The sequence below is a fragment of the Antechinus flavipes genome, chromosome 4 (genome assembly GCF_016432865.1).
Source record: "Antechinus flavipes isolate AdamAnt ecotype Samford, QLD, Australia chromosome 4, AdamAnt_v2, whole genome shotgun sequence".
Classification (NCBI taxonomy): domain Eukaryota; kingdom Metazoa; phylum Chordata; class Mammalia; order Dasyuromorphia; family Dasyuridae; genus Antechinus; species Antechinus flavipes.
This window is the reverse complement of record NC_067401.1, coordinates 347,767,761-347,779,912: the sequence shown is the minus strand read 5'-3', so window position 1 is coordinate 347,779,912 and position 12,152 is coordinate 347,767,761. Positions and strand designations below refer to the sequence as shown.

Here is a 12,152-nt window from a genome sequence, read left to right as displayed (position 1 = left end):
TTTCTGGCTGTCCCCTCACTGTCCTGTAAGTATATAATGCTCACTTCTGCCTCTGTGACTTCATACATGTGGTGCCCCATGACTGAAATGCCCTCTCCTTTTCCTTCAATTTGTTTCAAATCCTGCCTCTTTTTCAAGCAAATCTTTATAAAGTCTTAACTGATCATTTTGGATCTCATCTACTTCTCTATCTGACCTATCACTTAGGTCTGGGCACTTGCAGCAATGAGAGTTTATATTGTATTAGCTAGCATATAATCATATTGGGTCTTGTCTCATTCGTTGTGCTATTATCTTTGTTAGTTTTTTTTTTCCCTTTCTAACTAAACTCCTTGAATATAGTAACTGGGAATTTATTACTGGAGGCAGAATTTCAATCCTTTCTCCCCTCCATTTTATTTATTTATTTTATACGTCTGTCCCACTTCCCCATTCTCTATTTGAATAATCAAAAAGCACAAGTAAAATCCTCATAACAAATATGCATTGAGCATCAAAACAATCCCATTGATCATATAAAAAAATTTTAAAAAAGTATCTCATTTTGCATTTTAAATCTATCATTTCCCCAATGAACAATGAAAAAATAAAAAGATAACCCTTCCAACATTTATATATAGCATCCATATATATATATACATATATATATACACAGATATATATGTGTATAGGTAAAAGTATATACATCTATATGAATAAAATATATTATATAAATATAAATATAAAATATATTTTATAAATCCTCACTTTGGCCATGTCCAAAATCATCATCATCATTACATGGCTTCAATTCTGCCACTGTTACTAACAATATGATCATGAGCAAGTCCCTTAATAATAACTCACATTTTTTTAATAAAGCTTTAATATTTATAAGACATTTTCTTCACAATAGCAGCCACTTCAAGTATTAAATCCTCATTTTACAGAAGAGGAAACTGAGACTCAGAGAGGTTTAAATGGCTTGCCTATAGATGAGATAATGAGTAGAATTGGGATCCAAACTCAAGTCTTTTCAAATTCCAAAATCAATGCTCTTTTCACTACATCTCCATGCCCTTTCTTTGTATTTGAGTTTCCCAATCTGTACAATACAATACTGTTGTGGGCACATATTTTGGAAATCTTAAAGTACCATCTGAATGCTATTACCATTATGTCACTGCCTGCTGCCCCACCATGGTACTTTGCACATTGCAGGTGCTCAGGAAATACTTATTGATTTTCTGAAAAATAATCGGTCAACAATAAATGGATGTATTGTAATTTTCTCTAAAATTACTCTCCATTTAAACTCTATATATCTTCTATGTACAGTTTTTTTTTGGAGGGTATCTTGTCTTTCCCATTAGGATGTGAGGTATGATGCCTTGAGGATGGGTACCATATTTTGGTCTCTCTGTAACCCTTAATGCTTAGCACAACATCTGGTACTTAGTAAACACTTAATAAATATTTATTGACTGACTACATAGGGGACAGATTAAGGATAGGGCTAGCCATGGGCTCCTGACAAATAAAAGAGAAGCCCCTGTGATTCCTCATTGCCTGCTACTTCAGAGGAAGTCTAACAATCCACAGGATGTGTCTGTAATATATAAACCAAAGGAGAAGTCTGGTGTTCTTTATAATATGAGTTAAATCAATAAAGAAATAGGACTGTAGTGATTTGAAAAGACAGAAGACTTTTTCTATCTCATAAGTGTTTAAAAATTCTGTTTCTCAGGGAAAATAATATGCACCATGAGTCTGAAAGTTTAAAACTACAACATGCATCCTCATCAATAAATTATGGGCTAGAGAAAGTAAATATTCATGACTTACTAATGCATCTAAGGAGAGAAGCTATATATCAAGTAACAAAACATTACCATTGATTTTTTTCCCCAGGCTTTGGGATTATTCATATTTAGTTCAGAAAAAGGAATAACTTACTCCATGAAATTTCATGCCTAGCAATACTACTATTAGCTGAGCATTATCAACATGAATGGGGGGAGGATAGTATACAAAGTAGTAAGGAGAAAAAATGAATGACTCCCTGCTCTGTCAGCTCTTATTCTACACCAAGACACGTAAGTAGGAGGCTTTATCTGCTCTAATCTGAGACCTCACTTGTCTGGATGTCAGTCATCTTATTGGTCAATTTTGCTTTTTATTCCAGTCCTGTCTGACTTTTCGTGATCACATTTGGAGTTTTCTTGGCAGATACTGGAGTGCTTTGCTATTTCCTTTTCTAGCTTATTATTATTTTTTTTTTTTTAACAGATAAGCAAACAGAATTAAGTGACTTGCTTGGGATCACACAGCTAGTAAGTATCTGAGACTGTATTTAAACTCTGTCTCAGGGCTGACAGATAATTGTACCAGATAATTGTCCAATCAATGAATAAGCATTTATTAAGCCCCTACTATGTACCAGTGGCTCTATGTGAAGTGATGGGATATGAGGAAAGACAAAAGACTGACTTTTAAGAAACTCATATTCTAATGATGAAAATGATATATAAATAACTATGTATTATGAAGATATATGTGGGGTCAACTGAAGACAATCAATAGAGGAAAGGCCCTAAGACTGAGGAGGACTGGGAAAGGCTTCTATGAGAAAGTTGGACTTTACTTGCGATTTGAAGGTCAAACTAAGAACTGAAGATGCAAAGATGAGGAAGGACAGTTTCAAGCAAAGGGCAGAATTAGCGTGGAGTCAGGAGATGAAATGTCTTCTACGAAGAACTGCAAGGAGGTTGGTGTCCCTGGATCTTATGTGTATATAGAAGGTTTTTAAGTTGTAAGAAGGCTGGAAAGGTAGGAGGGAGCCATGTTTTAGAGGGCTTCTTGCAACCTTAGATATCTAAGAGAGGATAAAACCCAGATAATTAAAAAAAAAAAACTATTTCTGACAGTGAACAAAAGAACCTCTGGAGGGCAAGCAGTCATTAAAATATTCACAAGATGCAAAAACCTGAAATTACACCTGAAACTCATCCATCATTATTGTGTAAACTGAGAAATGGAAAATAAACAGGAAAAAAGAGAAGCAACCATAAAGAAAGAAAAAGCAAATTGTAGAAAATAGGGTAGTAGATAAAAAAAATCATGGCAGAGATCAGATATAGCAGCAACAAAGATTAGAACCAGACAAAGGGCTGGCAGTAGGAGACAGATGTCTTTGAGACAAATTGTCATTAAAATTATTATAATATCTCTTCTTTACTCACGTAGCTATCACCATAGTCCAAGGACTCATCACCAGTCTCCCAACTGGTTTCTCTGCCATAAGGTTCTTGCTCATTCTAATCCATCTTGCATATAGCTTCTAAAGTGCTGGTCTGACTATTCCACCTTCTACTCAATGAAATCTTGTGTTCCCTATTACTTCTAGCATCAAATATAAACTATTCTGCTTGGCATTTAAATCTCTTCACAATCTGTTATCCCAATGTATCTATTCCAGTTTTATTATCCATTACAACTCTTGATATGCTCTAAAAACCAGCTGTTCCTCACACATGATGCTATCCATCTCCCATTTCTTTTTCTTTGTACTGCCTAGAATGGTGTCCCCTTTTACTTCCAGCTCTTGGAATCCCTGGCTTGCTTTAAGACATAGCCCAAGGGCTACCTTCCTGCAGAAGGCTTTTCCCACCCTTTTTATTAATGCCATCCTCTCAAAAGCTATTTTTCATCTAATTTGTATATTGCCTTTTATGTGAAGATTTATTTTTATTCTCCATTAGTTAGTTCCATGAGTACAAGAACTGCCATTTCCTTTTCTTTATATCTCTAGAATTTAACTCAATGCTTGACATACAATAAGCATTTGTTGATTAATTGATTGTCCCTGTGTAGCAAAGACACTGTTATTGTCTCCCTCATCGCTACTTACCTTGTGTCTACTCAGTTTTTGTTCCTATCTGTATGTGTACCTGTTGTCTTCCCTATCCCAAGGTAACTTCCTTGAGCACAAGGACACTTTCATTTTTATTTTTGAATACCTAGCACTCAGCTTTGAGCTTGGCATCTAATAAATGTTTAATAAATTGCTGATTGAATGGAGGTCAACCATAAAAAGCTGCTATCTGTATCCAAGAATTTATAAATAGATTTATGTATAGAATAATTTTATATATGTATACATGCACATACATATGTACATACACATCTGTTCATGTTTAATGCTAGTCATCTCTAGGAAGGAAGAAAAAAAGAAATTTACATGATAATTTTGTTGTATATTTGAAAAAATAGCAAATTGTATATACTAGATTAGCAGTTTCATGTACAATCATCTTTTAAAAAATTATACATGTTATGGAAGTACTTGTTCTAGTCCATAAATTAAAAATAAAAAAACCCAACTACAATTCTTTAGTACAGTAACTTAGTGCTACACAACTCAGAAATTTCTGACTTTAATATCGATTAAAGCATAGTGTGATAACTGATGTTCATAACATAACAATGATCATGAAGAAAGGACACAAGTATGTTCACTTTCTTTAATAAGATATAGAATCACATGAGTGAAAAATATAGAATGATTTCTACAACTGTTATTAACTAATCATTTGTCTGATAAAAAGATAATTTCATTTTTGGATGGTTTCAACTTGTCCTATATCTTTCAATTCTTATCTGGAAGAACGTATTCATGTTATATAAACAAGAGACTTCTGATTAAATAAGCTCCAAGCTTTTTGATCCAATCAGTTAAAGTGTTTTGATCATATTTATTATAAGAATTTTTTTCAAGGGGGTAAGGGGTGTGGTCGGATGAAAAAATAGATTTTTAAACATTAAATTAAAATTTTCAAAATTGTCCTCATGACGGTCCTTTTGCTTATGTTCATCAATTGAAAACATAACCTTTAGAATGGACGTTCCTTATTTATTTTTTGGCTCCTGTTCCTCACTAAATCTTCTTTCAACAACCATCTTCATAAAGGAGCACTGTTATAATTGCAGGCTGAGTTCTAGCAGCTCACAAGAAATCAACAGCATGAAAGCAGTTAAATAAATGTGACACTTTCTATACTAATCTCTTAAGTGCTTCAGAGGAATTCTATAAATAGCAGAACGATTCCACTATTAGCTAATAGCTATGTCAAAATGACATGGATTCAGGAGAACGTTCATGGTATACCAGATTTTTTTTTTACTCCTCCTTTTAACTAATCCCTCTTTTCCTTTCCCCTTCTATTGTCCGCTCTCCACCTCCCTCCCCAGAAAAGGATGGAAGAAAGCTGTGGAATGTGCAGAAAAGGTTGAAAAGCCCAGGAAATAATGAATGCCAAGAAGCAAAAGAATAATGTGTTTTAGGCTTTGCTGTCTGAGTAGAGAGAGAGAAACAGGAAAGGAGTTGTGGGAGGCAGAAATGGATTTAAAAATTAAGGTCTAGATAACTATGCAGAGCTTTCTTTATCCAAGTATATATTTGATTGTTTTTTATGAATTACTGTAATGTTTAATATAAAATAATTGTAAGTTCTATACTAAAGCTAACATCACAAAATTTGTAATTAAAAAGTTAAGTAGGCTAACAGGCTATACAGTATGTCTTTACTCCAGATTTCCTCTTCTTTATCATAGGGAAATTAAAAAAGTTATTTCATTCACAAGAATAGATTTTGCTTTGTTTTCTTCAATATAAAGATAATAACAAACTGTATGGTTAAAACAACACCAAAAAACCAGGCACAAAAATTGAAATAAAATCTCCCTTATGCCTCAGTTTCCTCATTTGTAAAATGAGGGGTTTGGGCTAGGTGATTTTTGAGATGTCTTCAAGTTCTTGTTCTTTAGATCTATGATCCTATGAAGAAGGGAAAAGGGGGAATAATCATTATAATCAATCCCTGGGTCCCTTACCACTAACACATGCTGAGCAATGGCAACTCTCCTTCCTTACACATACCCTTGTTTCTGTTGGGAAGTTAAAGCCTACTGGACCCAGGAACTAAAGGTAGTTGAGTGGTCTATGAAACCCATCATTGAATGAATGGCTTCCATGAAAGGTAATCTCACTATCCAGCTCTAAGGAAATGTATGACATGGAGATACAATAGGCAAGAGCCCCATAATGTGACATTGAGATGAGAGAAGGGCAGCTGGATTTCTCCACCAGAGAAACAGGAAATAGAGGAAAACTTCTTGCATGTTAATGGCATTCCTGTAGAGAAGCTTTGAGAGGACAGAGATAAGAAGTATATAGAACAGGCAGGCAGGAAGAAATCAAAATCTGCATCGTTAAATTGATGACATCACACAATCCATCTGAGTACTCAAGAGATCTCCCAGCTGTGGTTTGGACAATTAGGCTGATTATAGTATTTCTGTCTAAAGTGGACAGAGCGCCAGTCTTGGGGTCAGAGAGATCTGGATCCAATTCATCTTTGACACTTGGTGGTTGTTACTCTGCACAAACTGCTTAACCTCTTAGTCCTCCAGGTAACTCTCTAAGATTAGAAATGGTAGAATTGTTGCGATCAATCAGTCATCTGATACACTGTGTTAATTGCAGTTGGGGAAGGGGCTCCTCACTTTGAACTCCTTGGATTGCATAACCGGCCAGAGAAGCTACCAGAGCATCCCTCTAGTTCTGTTCTTTCTGGGGGCTGCAGGATGGGGAATTTTTCGGTATTTTATCAGCACTATTGTGATAGCACGCATTAGAATTATATAGAACTAGGAGATTCTTATATCTTTTTCTGTCCTTTGATTTTATCGTTTTATGACTGCTAAAGCTTCTTTTTAAGTGCTCTCATCCATTATGTTTTAAAAGCCAAAGTAAGACAAAGCCAGTATCAATGCACAGGAAAGACATTGATGGGAGAGCAGATGTCGGCAGTCTTCCCTTGTTGTTCTTTAAACATGACGAGATCAACACATTATGCAACTTAATATTTAGACCCAAGAAACTGTCACTGTGTTTTCCTCATCAACGAGATGCCCCTGCGCTCCTTAGAAATGAATAATGGAAACATGACTTGTATGTGTCACCTGAGTGCCCATCACTGTGCCCAGGAGCACGAACTACTCCGTTGTGTTTATGACAGACTCTGAAGCTTGGAAGTCCAATTAGGATCATTTGGGCATTATTTTCCCTAGCTGCTTAGTTGTGCAATAGGCTTTCAAAGATTGCCCTTCATACCATGGAAGGCTTTCAAAGGTTCTTAGTTATTGTTTTGCCTAAAAGAAGCCAAAGTTATGATCAGAGTTTGTCCCCATCCGATTCCAAGAGACACACTGGAGACAGACTCGTCAGAAACCCATTAGTTGGGTTAGGGAAGCATCCCGAGTCTTGGGAAGATCACCAAGTTAGTAAACCTGAGCACCATAGTTAGGAAATTTGAAAGGTCGCTTAATCCGGTACCTCCATTGTTCCATTTGCAACTACAAATGAGCCGCACATTAGTTGCAGTCTCTATTTTCACAAAGGCACAGACGTTAGATCTGAAAGATTCTTAGAGCTATCAAGTACCAAATTTTTTGCTTTAAAGAGAATAAAATGAAGTCAGAAATTAAAGTGACTTACTCAAAGTCTCATAGCCAATTAGTGGAGAGTCACAACCAGAATGTGCGTTTCCAATAATCCAGGTTCAAGCTCTTTCCACATCATGCTGCCTCTTACATTCCATTTTTTTTGAGACAATTAGGGTTAAGTGACTTGCCAAAGATCATATATTCACAAGTATCTGAGACTGGATTTGAACTCAAGTCCTCGTGACTCCAGGGCAATGCATTGTACCACTTGGCTGCCTCTTAAATTCCATTTTTGACCAGCAACTCCTCATGACCCAATTCAGACCTCATTAACTTCCGTTTTTTAACGAGGTCTCCTCTGCCACGGACCTCGTTTCCAGGGACTATTTGTACCAAACCTGTTCTTTGGATATGGCTACTGAACACCATGATTTTGTTCTTAGCAAAAGAAATCAATAATGTAAAATCAATCTGAAATCATGAAGGCTAAATAAGTGATGGCACCTTCTGAGCTGGCAATCATTCATTTACACTCAATATATCTTGAATGGATGCAGTTACTTCTATGCTGTCTCCCTCCTCAAACTGTGAGCTCCTTGATGGTATGGATGTATCTCACAACTCAACACAGTACCTGATTCATAGCTTCCTAATTCACTTAATGAATAACTGTTGATTGATTAACTTTTTAAACTTTTTTTTTTGGACTTTCCCTATGGGTGCAAAATTTTTTTTTTTTTTAAATTTTAGGAATTCAATTCATTCTTTCAAAGCACTTGAATGTGAAATCCCACACAATGTACTCTTCGGGGACTTTCAAACCCGTTAGCCACAGAATGAATGTAAATTGGGGATAAAAAAGGCTTTTCTGTTAGAAGCCACCACAAATGTGGAATCAATTAGTACTTGATTTACCAACCATTGAAAATTCTTTTCATTTAGGGAGAGCTGAATAATAATTCGTGATTAAAAATGATTCTCCTTTAAATTATGATAATTCTGTGTTATATCGAAATTATTGTTTCTCAGCAGGAATTCCCTTAACCTAAGGTCTTGCTCTGTTGGGAAAAAAAAAAACCAACTGAATTTAATATCTTGATGATGCTATGGGATTGATATGCCACAAGTTTCTAGAATGCTATTTCTGAGCACTTTTCCTCTTTAACTATTTCAGTCTTTTAGTGCTTTATCAATGTGTCATTGCCTTGATCCTACCTGGGATAAGCATTCTTGCCATACCATATTATTGGAAACATGACATTTTTTTCCCCCATGTACTTTGTACATTCAAGAAATGCAAAGAAGTTAGTAAAATTAAGTCAGGACAGAGGTTAAGATAGCTTGTTTGAGTGTGATCTTTCCTACTTTCTCCAAAAATTTGCCTAAAACTGAATTAATTATATTCTATTTCTTTTAAATTTCTTTTTCCTTATACCCATTTTTTCCCCTCCCATTTGAATTTGGAACCTCTGAGTCATCTTTGACTTTTGGCATTCCATCATCCCAAATCCACACATCCAATATGCCCATTCCTGTTTAATTCTTCATATACAGTACCTTTCATACCCATTCTCTCAAGTGAACTAGCTTTGTCCCTTATTATGTCACGTCTGAACTATTATACTAACACCTAAACTAATCTCTTTACTTTGCAATCTCTTTTCCTTCCAATCCATCTAAAATACCAAGACCAGATTAATCTTCTTAATGGCCAGCTCTAGATCAGGTCTAAAATTGATTAGAATAGAAACTTCAAACTGACTGGTGATATTTCCTGTACTCTACCTTCAGATTCCCATCTTCAAGAAATTTATACTTATTTAGGATAGGGAGAAGGGAACAACATGCCCACATATAATACAAAATATATCCAACAGAAGTGCAAATCATATCACATATGTAATGTGTATTGTATGTAAACATATGTAAATATACAATACCTGGTGTGGGTAGGTTTTTTTGCTTCTTTAAATACATGACTATTCCTAGTACCTAGCACAGTGCCTGGCTCATAATAGTGCCTTAATATTTGATTGGTTGATGAATAAATACTTGCTGATTCTTGATTCTGGGACTGGTTCCCTATCCCCTGATAAACACATTGGCTCTCACTTGCAAAATGATCTATTTGATTTTTCTGGCAAGTAATAATTTCCCCCCTCAGATATCACACAGCCACGTTGCTTTACAACTTCTTAATACTTATTTTTGAGTAATATTTTGTATTGCGATTTAACCCTCTACTAGACTGCAAGTTCCAAGGAAGGCAGGACTCTGTCACATGCAAACTTTTCATCTATTCTAATGCTTATCAGAGGGCTCTGCTAGAATTGGCGCTCAATATGTATATTTGTTAAGAGAATAAAGATAGTGAATTGATACTAAACTTGGGATTTGGAGGTAGGAAGTTTAGTAATCTAACTATTGCTTAATGCCTAGTATAGCATCCTACATTCCAGGTGGTTAAACTGTGGGTTATGACCCTATATGGGGGCTTGTAACAGAATGTGGGGATTGTAAAATTATGATTTATTATCAGTAAATGTTTGATTTGTATACATATTTTATATACATACATACCCAGGATCACAAAAAAAATTTCTCAGGTAAAAAGGGATCATGAATGGAAAAAGTTTAAGAACTATCCTATGCAATAGAAGACTTCAAAAAACATTGTTGAATGAATGAAAGTGAGATGGGTATTATATTCTAGGGAGAAGATTTCTTATTTTGGACTACTTGACCAATGTGTAGAAGAACAACAGAACAAGTCCTGTTTGTGGTGGGTTATTCTGTTCCTTTCCGTAGGACAATTTGGACAATCTCCCTAATTCCAGATACTCAGACCACTGACCATTCTGGCTCCAGGACTTACAATTTCCCTGTTCTCATTCACATATTACTCAGTTATGACTGGATAAGCTATGAAAAATGAATTAAGGCAGTGAGGAAGTAAAGGGATTGGTCAAAAGTAGAGGAAAGAAAAAAGAAGATGTAGGGAAAAACAGGAGGAAAAAACAGTGCAGATGGAAGTTAGGGCAGTGGTGGAACGGACCAATACAAGTTTAGCTAAAAAGAATAGCTCTGTACTTGAAAGTATTTGTAAGTGATTGTAGCAGCTTGATCCTCCATCTTATAGTGTGAGGGAAGGTCATATAATGATAGTATCTCCAAAATGGAAGAGATCTTGGAGGCCAACAAGTTTAACCTATACTAATATAAGTCTTTACAACATTCCTAAGAAAGATTGCTCATATAGCCTTTGATCAAACACCTCTAGTTCTACAGAGACAGAATTTCTTCCCAAAAATTCATCCCATTTAAGTTTGGGACAGCTCTAAGTTTTTCCTTTAAATTGAATCTAAAATTATCTTTCTACAGCTTCCACTGGTTACAACTAATTCTCTCATCAGTTTCAAGATGAATAAATTGAGTTTCTTTTTCACATGTCAACCCTTCAAGTATTTGATGACAGCTATCATGCTACTTCAAATTTTCTTCCAGAACATGAAACACATTCTTCATGGTGTCATTGTACTCACAGATTGTGACCTTGGAGCCTTTTTTGGTGGTTATTGTTGTTGTTGTTGTTTTCCGTTTTGGTCACCTTTCAGTTTTTCAATGTCTTTCCTAATATGTGTTACCCCAAAACAAATATTCATTCATTTGTTCATTCAATAACCATTATAATGCTTACTGTATATCAAATATAAAATTAAACTTGTTGCTCCCCAGGACTTTATATTGGACTGGTTGGAAACAAAACAGTTAAAGCAAAAGAAAGGAAGAAAGAAAAAGGAAGCAAGCAAGGAAGAAGAGAATAGGAATGAAAGGAGGAAAGTAAGGGGAGAGAGAAAGAGGGAGAGAGAAAAGAAGAAAGACAAAAAGAGTGAAAAAGGAGGAGGAGAAAGAGGAGGAGAAAAGGAAGGGAGGAGGGAGAAAGCAAGAAAAAATCTAAAATCTATACAGAATAAAAACAAAGTCTCTTATACTTGGGACTTCAGTTGTGATGTGATCAGGGCAGAGTATAGTAGAGCCATTTCTGTACATTATTTGTTTCGCTGAGTAGCCTAATATCACGTTATTTTCTCAAAGCATTTACTTATGTTGAACTTGTGGTCAGATAAAATTCCTAGATCTTTATCAGAGTAAAACTATTATTTAGTTATACCTCTCTCATCTTGTACTTGTAAAACTCAATGTTTGAAGCCAAGTATGCCTGCATTTTTCCTCATGAAATTTAATCTTGCCAGATTTTGCTCAATATTCTAGCTTTCTGAAATCTTTTTTTTTTTAAAATGAATGGCAATTGAGTAGGGTTATAAGCAAAGTGACTTGTTTCCCTTTGCTGTTTCTTCAACTTTTTCCCTCTCTTATCTCTAGGGTACTATTATATGTGAAAGTATCTTGTAATATATAAAATACTATACAAATATAAGTTACCACTAATCCTTCTTCCCTCCCCCAAGTTTTTTCCTTCTTCTATCTTCAATTGTCTTTATTCTGGTTCTACCCTCCTTCCTCTTATACCTATGGACCCTTAGTTTAGTGGACAAGGGTCTTTTTCTTTAGTCTGTTTCACCAGGTTTTTGTTGTTGTTCTTATCATTTTTGTTTTTAGCATTTACTGAGGTAAATACTTTTACAAGGTAAATACTTTTAAAATCT

The 12,152-nt window shown here is 35.2% G+C and overlaps 1 protein-coding gene across 4 annotated transcripts in view; it reads right to left on the bottom strand.

Moving 5' to 3' along the window:
- Positions 1-12,152, bottom strand: part of ZDHHC14 (zinc finger DHHC-type palmitoyltransferase 14) — a 317,691-nt gene that overhangs the window by 32,021 nt on the left and 273,518 nt on the right. The gene's annotated exons all lie outside the window — the stretch shown is intronic.